The sequence below is a fragment of the Trichosurus vulpecula genome, chromosome 1, assembly GCF_011100635.1.
Source record: "Trichosurus vulpecula isolate mTriVul1 chromosome 1, mTriVul1.pri, whole genome shotgun sequence".
In the NCBI taxonomy this organism is placed as follows: Eukaryota; Metazoa; Chordata; class Mammalia; order Diprotodontia; family Phalangeridae; genus Trichosurus; species Trichosurus vulpecula.
In genome coordinates this window covers 203,453,135-203,466,906 of record NC_050573.1, presented here as the reverse complement: position 1 = coordinate 203,466,906, position 13,772 = coordinate 203,453,135, and positions in this window count along the sequence as shown.

Genomic DNA, 13,772 nt, shown 5'->3' with positions numbered 1-13,772 from the left:
AGAACTTAAGCTGTTACTATTGGCTCTGGTCTTAGCAACTCCCCTTAGGACCCTGGGGGCTTCACACTCACATTGCTTAGCACCTTAGTAGCTAGGGGTTTGAGGCCTACTTGGGAGCGAAGATATAATCAGACCTCCTTTCATTGGCCCCACCTTGGTTACCAATACAGTGCTGGAAATAAAAAGACATATAATTTTCAGTGTTGAAAATATCCCAGATATTCTAATGAAGCTCCAAGTTCCCACGTACATTGACTTCGATTCTTCGTGGTGAATTAAAACCATGAAATAGGAGTAAAATAAAAGTTTGAAGATCAAGGGCCACTGCCAATCAGTTAAACACAGAATCTCAAAGTTGAAGATAACTTTAGAAATCTAGTCCAATCTCTTTCTAATGCATGAATTCCTTCTACAAGTGCTTATCTGTTATGTGCTTACTCACTTCTGGTGAGGGAAAATCATAGGTTCATGATTCAGTTTTTAAAGCTAGCTCTGACATTTAGCAAGATCTTCCTTATATTGAGTCAAAATTCACTTCTTTTTGCAACTGTACAGAATGTTTACTCCTGCACCCTCCCACAAGACAGTCCTTCAAATATTTAACAACTATTATGTTTCCACTAAAACACCTCTTCCCTTCCATTCTAGAAACCACTCCTTTAAAATCTAAAGCAGGTGCATATGTCTATAGATTTTTTCCACACATTTCTTCTTGTATAGTTGCAGTTAGCATGTGATCTGTTCTTCTGGTTCTGATTATTTTCCTTTTCATTATTATATAAAGATATTTCAGTTTTTAAATGTTCCTCAAATTCCTCCATTTTCATTGTATTCTATTATATTAATATAACCATTTTCAATCAATCAACAAACATCTGTTAAACATCTACTATGTGCCAGGCACTGTGCTAAACAATGGGGATACAGAAAGAGCCAAAAAACTGTTCCTACTCTTAAGGAGCTTACAATCTAATAGGGGAGACAACATGCAAACAAGTATCTAATAAGTAAACTATATATAGGATAAATAGAAAAGAATTAACCAAGGAAAGGCATTGGAATTAAGAGGGGTTGGGGAAGCCTATTTTATTTATAATTTATTTACCCCTACCCCACACAATTTGTTGAACATTTAGATTGCCTCCTATTTATCTGTAACTAAAAATTTTGTTGTTAAATTGTTTCAGTTGTGGCTGACTCTTTGTGACCCATATTTGGGATTTTCATGCAAAGATACTAGATTGGTTTGCTGTTTACTTCTCCAGCTTATTTTACAGATGAGGAACTGAGGCAAACAGGGTTAAGTGACTTGCCCAGGGTCATATAGCTAGTAAGTTTCTGAGGCCAGATTTGAACTCATGAAGAAGAGTCTGCCTAATTCCAAGCTCAGTGCTCTATCCAACATGCCACCTGGATTCCCATGTAATTTAAAAATTTACTGCAATAAAAATCTTGAATAATAACTCTTCCTCCCCCTCTTTTGACAACATTTATTAGAAGATATTCCTAATAATGAAATTACTCAGAAAATCAAAGAATTTCAGAGTTGGAAGGGTTTTAGTTGTTCATCTCATCCAGGGATGTTCTGGTAAATGTTTAACAACTGACTTTCTGGAAAAAAAATATAATGTAAACCATGAAGTATTTAAAATTTAATCTGCATTATTAACATCTTCTGCATCATCACTTTATTAAGTCCAAATAATCAACAAAACAATAAATCAAACCCTTATGGATTTCCAAGGTGTATATACTCGCACTGAAAATTTATCAGTTGGCTCTCCAGAATGGTTGGAGCTAGCTCCAACACATCCCTGATCTCATCTAACCCATATGTTGACAGTAATCCTCTTTACAATATTCCCAGAAAGCAGTCTAATAGCCTTTTCTTGAAGAACTCAAGTGAAGGAGATTCCATTATCCCTATAAGCAGGTTATTTTACTCTGAGATAATATGACTGACTGGGAAGTTTTTTTTTTTTTAATAGAAACATTAAACTTGTCATGTTTCAGCTTCCACACGTGGATTCTAATTCTGCCTTCTGAAGCCAAGTACAAGTCCAGTCCCTCTTCAATAACAATCCTGGAGATAGCTGAAAACACCACGCCATCTTTAAATCTCTCTCTCTCTCTCTCTCTCTCTCTCTCTCTCTCTCTCTCTCTCTCTTTGTCTCTCTCACCAATAAAATTGTTTAGTTTCTATAGCTATTCTTCATATGGCATAAACCTGAGGCCCTTCAAAGGGCATGATTAGTTTTTAAAACTTTTACTTCGAAGTGCAGGCTTGCTTTCCAGAAAGATTCTAATACCATGCCTTTCTAAGAGCAATTAATTAAGATACCTATTTACATATACAATTCCATTACATTAACTCTTGGCTTAAGGTTAACCATCTCTCTCTCTTTTAAAGTATTTTAAAGTCATTAATGAATGTTGGATTTTTTTTTAAAAAGCTTTTTCTATATTTACGAAATGATACATTTTAAAAATTGTTCATATTTTCTATCATGGTAATAGTTTCTCTCTCTACCTCTTCTCTAAACAAATTTGGTTTACATACCTGACAAAAATTCTGTTTTGTCATGTGGAATAATTTTGTGAATGTATTACTGTAATCTATTTGTTAATATTTATTTCTGTATTCATATATTTTAAGGATATTGTTCTGTAATTTTCTTTTTTAGTGTCATCTTCTCAGAGCTTTAAAATCAATACCACATTTGTCTGAAAAAGGTAATGAGAATATTTCCAACTTCCTCCATATTTATGAATAATCTGCAACATATGTATTATTTGTTCTTGGAAGTTTTGAAAGAATCTCACAGTGAACCCATTAAATGCTATGTGTGGGGGGTAATTTTTATTATTTCCTGTTGTATCAGTTTTTGCTATATTTTTATTTTATAGACAATCATCACTTTCCTTTGGTTTCTCTAATTTGTTGAAACGTAACTGTGTAATATTTCTAATCATGGTCTTTATTTTTTGCGGATTTTGTATTAGTTTTCTTCTTTAAAAAAAAAACAAAAGTTTGATAGTGACTTGTCAATTTTACAATCTTTTATTAAAATAATTTTTGCTTTTATAAATCAGTTAAATTATTCTTTTATTTTCTATTCTATCTACTTTTGCTCTTAAGTTTACAATATCTTTTATTCTACTGGAATTTTTTTTTCTTTTTCTAGTACCATTAGGTGCAAATTTAATTCACTTATTTCCTTCCTTCTCTCTTATAATGTGGCATTCAGATATAAATTTGCCTCTCAACTTAGTAGCATCTCATGAATTGTGGTATTGGTATGAAAGTGATGTTTCATAAATGTTCTCTTATTAATTCTCTATTTTTTCCATAATCCAATTCTTGGCAAGTATGTAAAATGTCTTGATCCTGTCTCCTGATCTGTAAAATGGGAACAATATTTTTTGATCTGCTTCATAGCATTCTGGTGGGGAGAAAATGAAATTGAGGGTGTAAAGCACATTATAAACACATATATGTAAATGTGCTATACATTATAGAAATGTGACAGATTGGGTGTGCAGAAGGAGGCATATATATTTTTGTATACATATGTATACATATTCCCACTGAGGGAATTTGTTTTACTTTATTATACATATTTGTTACAAGATATCGATTTTTTTTCTTTTTTTCCCTCAATGAAGGGTAGGAGAAGAAAGATAAAATAGATTTTTGTTAAATTTTGAAAATAAAGAGGTGGGGGCATTTCTGTAGATGTGAAATAGTCCATTCATTTTCATGTAAGGACAGTGTTATTAGTTTTATTTACCATTTTATTTTGTTACAAGTGATTTTTCACAAAACGGGAGTAATCTATAAATGTAATACAAAAACAACACATCAGCAAAACTTGTCTATATGTATATGTATATATGTGTGTTTATTATAATTATTTTTATGGCTACTTACATCTCTAAACTTTTCAGTCAAATATGTGACAATATTTAACCCACTGAAGAAAATTAGCTATGAAAGCCTGTCTTTTTCTCTTCTCCTGGTTTTATTAAATATATCCTTGGTAGATTCATGGACCATCATATAAAGGTTTTAAAGATGAAAATGTAGGTACCTAGATTGGTAGTTACTAATTTCTTCTCTGCTGCTTTTTTTTTGGTAGAATTATTAACTATCTGTCCCTTTAACCCACCCCCAAATTCTACTGAAACATTTGCTCTTTTGATGTAGCCTGAGAATGAATCCTTCAATGCCTAAAATATGTATTTCTTTTAGCATAGTTTTTATAAACTTATTTTTTGAATTTAATAAATACTAGTCCATTGTACAAACTCTTCCTGACTGGAAGCCAGAATGCAAGGGCTTAAAAAGTGAAGAAGAAATGAGAAAATGGAGGCCATGGGTATGGGTAAATTTTTGCATGCATTTGAATATAAAAGGGAGAAAATATACAAGATGAAGGCTTGAAAAGAAGAGAAGGTTAAATTATGGATTTATTTTTAAAGGTTTTGGTGACCTGGAAATATGTAGAAGCAGCTGTGGTTGAGGCATTGCATTTGGAGAAATAAAAAGGGAGGCAAATCAAGTGACTAGCATGATGATGGAGTAGCTTTTTTCCTGAAACATTTTCCAACTTAACATCTTAAAAAGGAATTATGCACTATGGAGTAACCAAAGTTAAACATATAAGATTAAAAGGCAGAAAAATAAAGCAATGCAAACATCTTATTAAACATTTTAAGATTTAAAAACTGTGAGCTCCCAAAATCCACCCTCCAACCTACTCAGAGCTTGTCAATCCCAGTCAGAACATTGCTGGCCCCTAGCCTTGTATCTGTAGTAAAAGTACTGCATGTTTCAGACCAACCTGTAAATCCTCTGTCCACGAAACCAGGCTTCCTGCCCCCAAGAATGGAGTATTTCAGATTTTAGGTCCCTCTCTGGTTAGAGCACTGGCATACTTCTGGCTTATTTACCTGCCCTGAGAATGACTTCCCCATAGGAAGGTTTTCATAAGTTCTGAATGTCTGTTTGTTCAGTCCTGTACTGGATGAATCTTTTTTTTTCATTTTGAATTTTTTTTAAAAAATTATTTTTTGGAGGGATGGAGCCAAGATGGTGGAAAAAGCCAGAAAGTTGCCTGAACTCTCCCCAGTTACCCTCAGAAACAACTTTAAATCAAGCCTCTAAATGGATTCTGGAGTAACAGCACCTACAAAAAGGTGGAGTGAAACAATTTTCTACCTTGAGATAACATATAAGGACTTCAGGAAAGGTGTTTCTCACTTAGGTAAAAGGGGAATGAAGTCTAATATGGATAGTGTCCAGGCAAGCCAGCAGGATTCTCTTTGCCACTGCACACATCAGCAACTGAACTTTCTCAGTCCTGGATGAGCAGGCCAATGACACAGAAAGCCAGCTGTGAGGCCTCTAGCACCAGTGCAGAAGGCAAACTGCCAACCCTGTACCCTCTGGCACAATAGGTGTGACTAGGCCAGGCCACCCCAGTGCAGTGGGCAAATTGCCAGCACCTGAGGCCCCAGCATAGAAAGCCAGTGGCCAGGCTCTTTGCCCTCAGCAGTAGAAACTTGAGACAATGTCCCTGTGCCCCAGGAACCGAGCTCAACTTTAAAAGATACAAAATATATTTTAAAATTACCAAAGGAAAAAAAAACCCTCAGAAAAGAGTCATTACCATAGAAAGCTACCACGACAACAGGGAAGACCAAAACACAAATTCAGAAGAGGACAGTAATGTCAAAATGCCTACATGCAAAGCCTCTATGGGGAACTTGAATTGGTCTCAAGCCCAAAAAGCCTTCTTGGAAGAGCTCAAAAAGGATTTTAAAAATCAAATAAGAGAGGTAGAAGAAAAATTGGGAAAAGAAATGAAAGGTATGCAAGAGAGAGTCAATAGCTCATAAAAGGAAGGATAAAAGTTGATTGAAGAAAACAACCCCCCAAAAAATACAATTGGCCAAATGGATTTTTGTCCCTAAAAACTAACTGAAGAAAACAACTCCTTAAAAAGTAGATTGGAGCTGGGGGAGGGGGAGGTGAAGCCAAGGTGGTAGCTGGCAAACAGGGCCACGCTTAAGCCCTCCTCCAAAACCCTCCAAACACCTGTAAAAATGGCTCTGAACAAATTCTAGAGCTGCAGAACCCACAAAATAGCAGAGGGAAGCAGGTCTTCAGCCCAGGACAGCCTGGATGGTTGCTGGGAAGGGTCTATCGCACAGTACTGAGAGTGGAGCACAGCCCAGCGTGGGCTGCACCAGGACCAACCAGACCAGGAGAACACATCCAAGAGAGATAATTTAAAAATTATTAGTCTACCTGAAAGCTATGATCAAAAAAAAGAGCTTGGATATTATCTTTCAAGAAATATCAAGGACAACTGCCTTGATATTCTAGAACCAGAGGGTAAAATAGAAATTGAAAGAATCCAGTGATCACCTCTTCAAAAAGACCCCAAAAAGAAAACTCCTACAAATATTGTTGCCAAATTCTATAGTTTCCAGGTCAAAGAGAAAATACTGCAAGCAGCCAGGAAAAACAAAACAAAACAAAACAATTTGGGTACTGTGGAAACACAATCAGGATAACACAAGATCTAGCAGCTTTTACATTAAGGGATAGAAGAGCTTGGAATATGACATTCCAGAGGTCAAAGGAGCTAGGATTAAAGCCAAGAATCACCTACCCAGCAAAACTGAGTATCATGCTCCAAGGCAAAATATGGATTTTCAATAAAATAGAAGACTTCCAAGCATTCTTGATGAAAAGACTAGAGCTGAATAAAAAATTTGACTTTCAAATACAAGAATCAAGAGAAGCATGAACAGATAAAGAAGAAAGAGAAATCATAAGGGACTTACTAAAGTTGAAATGTTTTTTTACATTCCTTTATGGAAAGATGATGTTTGTAATTCATGAGACCTTTCTCCGTATTAGGGTAGCTGAAGGGAATATACATATACATAGACAGAGGGCAAAGGGTGAGTTGAATATGAAGGGATGATATCTAAAAAATAAAATAAAATTAAGGGATGAGAAAGGAATATATTGAGAGAGGGAGAAAGGGAGAGATAGAATGGGGTAAATTATCTCACATAAAAGTGGCAAGAAAAAGCAGTTCTGTTGGAAGAGAATGGGGGCAGGTGAGGGGGAATGAGTGAATCTTACTCTCATTGGATTTGACTTGAGGAGGGAATACCATACACACTCAATTGGGTATCTTACCCCACAGGAAAGTAGGAGGAAGAGGATATGAAAGGGGGGGGGTGATAGAAGAGAGGGCAGATTGGGGGAGGAGATAATTCAGAGCAAACACTTTTGTAAAGGGACAGGGTCACAGAAGATAATTGAATAAAGGGGACAGGATAGGAGGGAGGGAAAGATAGTTAGTCTTTCACAACATGACTATTATGGAAGTGTTTGCATAATGATACATGTGTGGCTTATGTTGAATTGCTTGCCTGCTTAGGGAGGATGGATGGGGAGGAAAGAGAGAAGAGAATTTGGAACTCAAAGTTCTGAAAGCAGATGCTCAAAAAAAGTTATTTTTGCATGCAACTGGGAAATAAGATATACAGGCAATGGGTATAAAAATCTATTTTGCCCTACAAGAAAGTAAGGGGAAAGGGGACGGAGGAGGGGAGTGGGGTGACAGAAGGGAGGGCTAACTGGGGAATGGGACAATCAGAATATATGCCATCTTGGAGTGGGGGGAGGGTAGAAATGGGGAGAAACTTCATAACTCAAAATTTTGTGGAAATCAATGTCAAAAAGTAAAAATATTAAATAATGAAATAAGGGGAAAAAAGAAAAAAAGTAGATTTGGCCAAATGAAAAAGGAGAAACAAAAACTAACTGAAAAAAATTCCTTAAAAATTAGACTTGAGCAAGCAGGAGCTAATGACTTTATGAGACATCAAGAGTCAGTCAAACAAAATCAAAAGACTTTAAAATAGAATAAAATATCTCATTGGAATAAACAACTGACCTGGAAAATAGATCCAGGAGAGATAATTTAAGAATTATTGGACTATCTGAAAGCCATGATCAAAAAAAGAGCTTGGACAGGATCTTTCATGAAATTATCAAGGAAAACTTCCTTGATGTCCTAGAATCAGACAGTAAAATACTAATTGAAAGAATTTACCAATTGCTTTCTGAAAGAGATACCAAAATGAAAATTCCAAGGAATATTATAGCCTAATTCCAGAATTATCAGGTCAAGTAGAAAATTCTACAAGGAGCCAGAAAGAAACAATTCAAATATTAAGAAGCCACAGTCAGGATTACACAGGATTTAGCAGCTTCTACATTAAAGAATCAGAGGGTTGAGAATGTGATATTCCAGAAGGCAAAGGAACTTGGATTATAATCAAGAATTAACTACCCAGCAAAACTGAGCATTATTTTTTCAGGGAAAAGATAGATATTCAATGAAATACGGAACTTTCAACCTTTCCTGATGAAAAGACCAAAGCTGAGCAGAAAATTCAATCTTCAAGTGTAAGACTCAAGAGAAGCATAAGTAGGTAAACATGAAAGAAAAAAAATCATGTTATTTAATAAGGTAAAACCCAGGGTGGGGAACCTGTGGCCTTGAGGCAACATGTGGCCTTCTAGGTCCTTAAAAAAAGATTTGAATTCAGTCAAAGGGCTGCATTTGAGGACCTATAGAGTGACATGTGGCCTCAAGGCCACAAGTTCCCCACTGCTGGAAACAGTTTACATCCCTACATGAGAAGATGAGACTTGTAATTCTTGAAAACTGTATCTCTATTAGGGCAGTTAGAAGGAGTATACATAGAGGGTGTGGGTATAAGTTGACTTTGATGTAATGATATAAAAAAATTAAGGAATGAAAAAAGGATTGTACTGGGAGAAGAGGAAAGGAAGAGGCAGAATATGACAAATTATATCATGTGAAGAGGCACAAAAAACCTACTACAGTAGAAAGAAGGTGGGTGAGCATTGTTTGAACCTATTTCTCATTGGATTTGGCTTAAAGAAGGACTAATATACACACTTAGTTGTGTATTGAAATTTATCTTACCCTATAGAGAAGAAGGGTGGGGGAGGAAAGAAAAAGGAGGGAAAGTTGATAAAAGGGAGTGAAGAAATAGGAGGGGAAAAGGGAATGAACGGAGAGGAGGGCTGCTAGAAGGCAAGGCAGATTAAGTGAGGTGGTGGTCAGAATCAGAACACTGATGAGAAGGTAAAGGGTGAAAGGAGAGAGAAAGGTATTAATAAGGAAAAATAGGATTGAGGGAAATACACAGTAATCGTAACCGTGAATGTGAATGAGATGAACTATCCATAAACAGATATGGATAGCAAAGTGGAATAAAAACCAGAATCCTACAATATGCTGTTTACAAGAAACACATCTGAAGCAGAGAGATACACACAGAGTAAAGATAAAAGGCTGGAGGAGAACATATTATGCTTCAGCTAAAGTAAAAAAAAGCAGGGGTAGCAATGCTGATCTCAGACAAAGCAAAAGCAAAAATAGATCTAAAGAAAAGAGATAAGGAAGGAAACTATATATTGCTAAAAAGTACTATAGACAATGAAGTAATATCAATAGTAAACATATATGCACCAAATGGTATAGCATCCAAATTCGTAGAGGAGAAGTTAAGGGAGTTATAGGAAGAAATAGATAGCAAAGCTATACTAGTGTGGGACCTCAACCTCTCACTCTCAGAAATAAATAAATCTAACCACAAAATAAACAAGAAAGAAGTTAAGGAGGTGAATAGAATTTTAGAAAAGTTAGATATCATAGACCTCTAGATAAAATTGAACAGGGATAGAAAGAAATATATTTTTTTTCTCAGCAGTACATGGCACTGACACAAAAACTGACCATGTATTTAGGGCATAAAAACTTCACAATCAAATGCAGAAAGGCAAATGTTAAGTGCATCTTTTTCAGATCATGATGCAATAAAAATAACATGTAATAAAGGGCTATGAAAAGATGAAAAATTAATTGGAAACTAAATAATCTAATCTTAAAGAATGAATGGGTCAAACATCAAATCATAGAAACAATCAATAATTTCTTCAAAGGGAATGACAATGATGAGACAACATACCAATATTTTTCAAATGCAAGCAAAGCAGTACTTAGGGGAAATTTTGTATCTCTAAATGCTAGCATGAATAAAATAAAGAAAGAGAAGATAAATGAACTGGGCATACATCTAAAAATGCTAAAAAAGAATAAACTAAAAATTCCCAATGAAATATCAAATTAGAAATTCTGAAAATCATAAGAGAGATTAATAAAATTGAAAGTAAAAAAGTATTGAACTAATAAACAAAACTAAGAACTGGTTTTACAAAAATCCAATAAAGCAGATAAACCTTTGGTTAATTTAATTTAAAAAAAAGAAAAAAAAATTACCAGTATCAAAACTGGAGTTAATTCACCACTAATGAAGAAGAAATTAAAGCAATAATTAAGAGCTATTTCACCCAACTGTATGCCAATAAATCTGGCAGTCTAAATGCAATGGATGGATATTAACACAAGTATAAATTGTTCAGATTAACAGAAGAGGAGATAAAATACTTAAATAGCCTTATTTCAGAAAAGAAATCAGAAAAGAAGCCATCAATGAACACCCTAAGAAAAAAATCTCCGTGTCTAGAGGGATTTACAAGTAAATTCTACTAAGCATTTAAAGAACAACTACTTCCAATATTCTACAAACTATTTGGAAAAAATTGGTGAAGGAGTCCTACCAAATTCCTTTTGTGACAGAAATATGTTGCTGATACCTAAACCAGAAAGAGCTGAAACAAAGAAAATTACAGAACAATTTGATGCCAAAATTTTAAATAAAATATTAGCAAAGAAATTACAGCAATTTATCCAGGATAACACACTATGACCAGGTGGGATTTTTACCAGGAATTCAAGGCTGGCTCAATATTAGGAAAATTATCAGCAAAATTGACCATACAAATAACAAAACTAACAAATCATATGATTATTTCAATAGCTGCAGAAAAACCTTTTGGAAAAATACAGTACCCATCCCTATTAAAAACACTTGAGAACATAGGAATAAATGGAGTTTTCCTTAAAATGATCGGTACTATCTATCTAAAACCATCAGCAAGCATTACGTGTAATGGGGATAAGTTAGAAACTTTCCCAGTAAGATCAGCCATGAAACAAGGATGTCCATTTTCACCACGTTTTTTTTTTCAATATTGTACTAGAAGCATTAGCTTTAGCAATAGCAATAAGAGAAGGAAAAGAATGGGAAGGAATTGGGATAGACAATGAAGAAACAAAACTATCACTCTTTGAAGATAATATGATGGAATCCACTAGAAAAAACTTCTTTAAATAATTAACAACTTAGCAAAGTTGCAAAATACAAAATAAACCCACACATATCATTAGCATGTCTATACATTACCAACAACAACTAGCAGCAAGAGATAAAAAGAGAAATTCCATTTAAAATAGCTATAGACAATATAAAATATTTGGGAGTCTACCTGCAAAGAAAAACCCAGAAAGTGTATGAACACAATTACAAAACACATTTCACACAAATAAAGTCAGATCTAAACAATTGGAAAAATATCAATTGCTTATGAGTAGGTGTAACAACAATGCTGCTAGCAGCTGCTGTGGAGGTGTAAGATCAACAACAGCACACAGGAGCGCTGCTAGCACAGGTTCTTTGATCTGCTTTTCTAAGGAAAGAAACATTAAGGGATTTACAATCTCACTTTAATTAAACATACATATGTCATTCATTTAGTTAAGGGGAAAAAACCAGCACCCCGAACTTCGGAGAAAACACAAACAGAAATTACAAGCAGAAATTATATAAACAGAGCAAATAACACAAATCAGCAGACAGGGCTTCTCTCTGTCTATAGCAATACATACATAGTTACCAGAGAGAGAAGCATGAATATCTGGGTTTTCAAAGCTAGAGGGCTCCTTAATGCCTACCCAGAGTCTTGTCTGGTCAAATCACAGGAACTCTCTTCCAATGAATGAGCACCTCCACATCCCCCAAAGCAAAATGGTAACCTCAGAGTATATATACAATTCTTCAGGGTCAGAGGGCGTCACAACCATGTGACTCAAACTCTTGTGACTTAGGCTTTCTTATGACTTAAGCAGGTCATGAAAGACTCTTGATTCAAACAAAGGCAAGACTCAATCCAAGGCTCTTGATTGACTTAGTGGTGAGAAGCATTCCAAAAGAAAAACAGCAAATAGTCTAATTTTGCTTGCCAGTACATACTTTTTCAGTGCCACAATAGTAAAAATGAGAAAAAATATTTTATGCAGCCAGAAAAAATAATAAATACAATTCATCTGGAAAAACAAAAAGTCAAGAATATCGTGGGATTTAATGGAAAAAAATGTAAAGTAAGTGGCCTAGCTGTGCCATATTTAAAACTATGTTATAAAGTGGTAATCATCAAAACTACTTGGTTCTGGCTAAGAAATAGAGTGGTGGATCAGTGGAATAGGTTAGGTACAAAATACATAGTAGTCAAAGACTATAGTAATCTACTTTTGATAAATCCAAAGACTCCAGCTTCTGGGATAAGAATATTTGACAAAGATTCCTGGGAAAACTGGAAAACAGTGTGGCAGAAACTAGCTATTGACCAACATCTCACACGATATACTAAGTCAAAATGGGTTCATGATTTAGACATAAAGGGTGATACCATAAGCAAATTAGGAGAGTAAGGAATAGTTTACCTCTCACATCTATCAAAGAGGGAAGAATTTATGACCAAACATGAGATAGAGAACATTATGCGATGCAAAATGGATAATTTTGATTGCACTCAATTAAAAAGCTTTTGCACAAACAAAACAAATGCAAGCAAGATTAGAAGGAAACTAGAAAGCAGAAACAGCCAGTATCTCTGATAAAGGCCTCATTTCTCAAAAATATAGAGAACTGAGTCAAATTTGTAAGAATACAAGTCATTCCCCAATTGATAAATGGTCAAAGGATATGAACAGATAGTTTTCAGATGAAGAAATTAAGGCTACCTATAGTCATATGAAAAAATGATCTAAATTGCTTTTGATTAGAGAAATGCTAATTAAAACAACACAGAGGTACTACCTCACACCTATAAGATTGACTAATATGAGAGAAAGAAAAATGATAAATGTTGGAGATGTGCGAAAAATGTATTGTTGCAGAAGTTGTGAACTGATCCAACCATTTGTTTCAACAATCTGGCTAGCAGCTGCTGTGGGGGTAAAAAACCAAGAACAACTAGTTCACAGAACGCTGCAAGCCCAAGATCCTTAGATCGGCTTTACTAAGGAAAGCAATGTTAAGGTGTTAGCAATCTCAATTTAATCCAGCATACAAATATCATTCACTTAGTTCAGGGGAAAAAGCCAGTACCCTGAACTTCAGAGCAAATACAAACAAATTACAAACATTGACAGACCCAATAGTTACCAACATCTGAGTTCAGCCAGGGAGCTCATAACAACAGCTGGCCCAGAGTCACACACACTACTACTGCTGTAGGTCAGAGCTCCAAAAAAGGAAAGCCAAGCCCTGGTTTTATATCTTTTTCAGGGTCAAGGGTGTGTCACACATGTGACTCAACCACGTGACCTAAAATCATCACAAAAAATGCGACTTAAACCCATGTGGTCTAAAAGCCTCTGATGTCACAAACATATTACTCAAACTCATGTAATCTAGGCTTTCCCTTGAGACAAGGAGGTCATCAAGGACTCCTAATTTAATCAAGG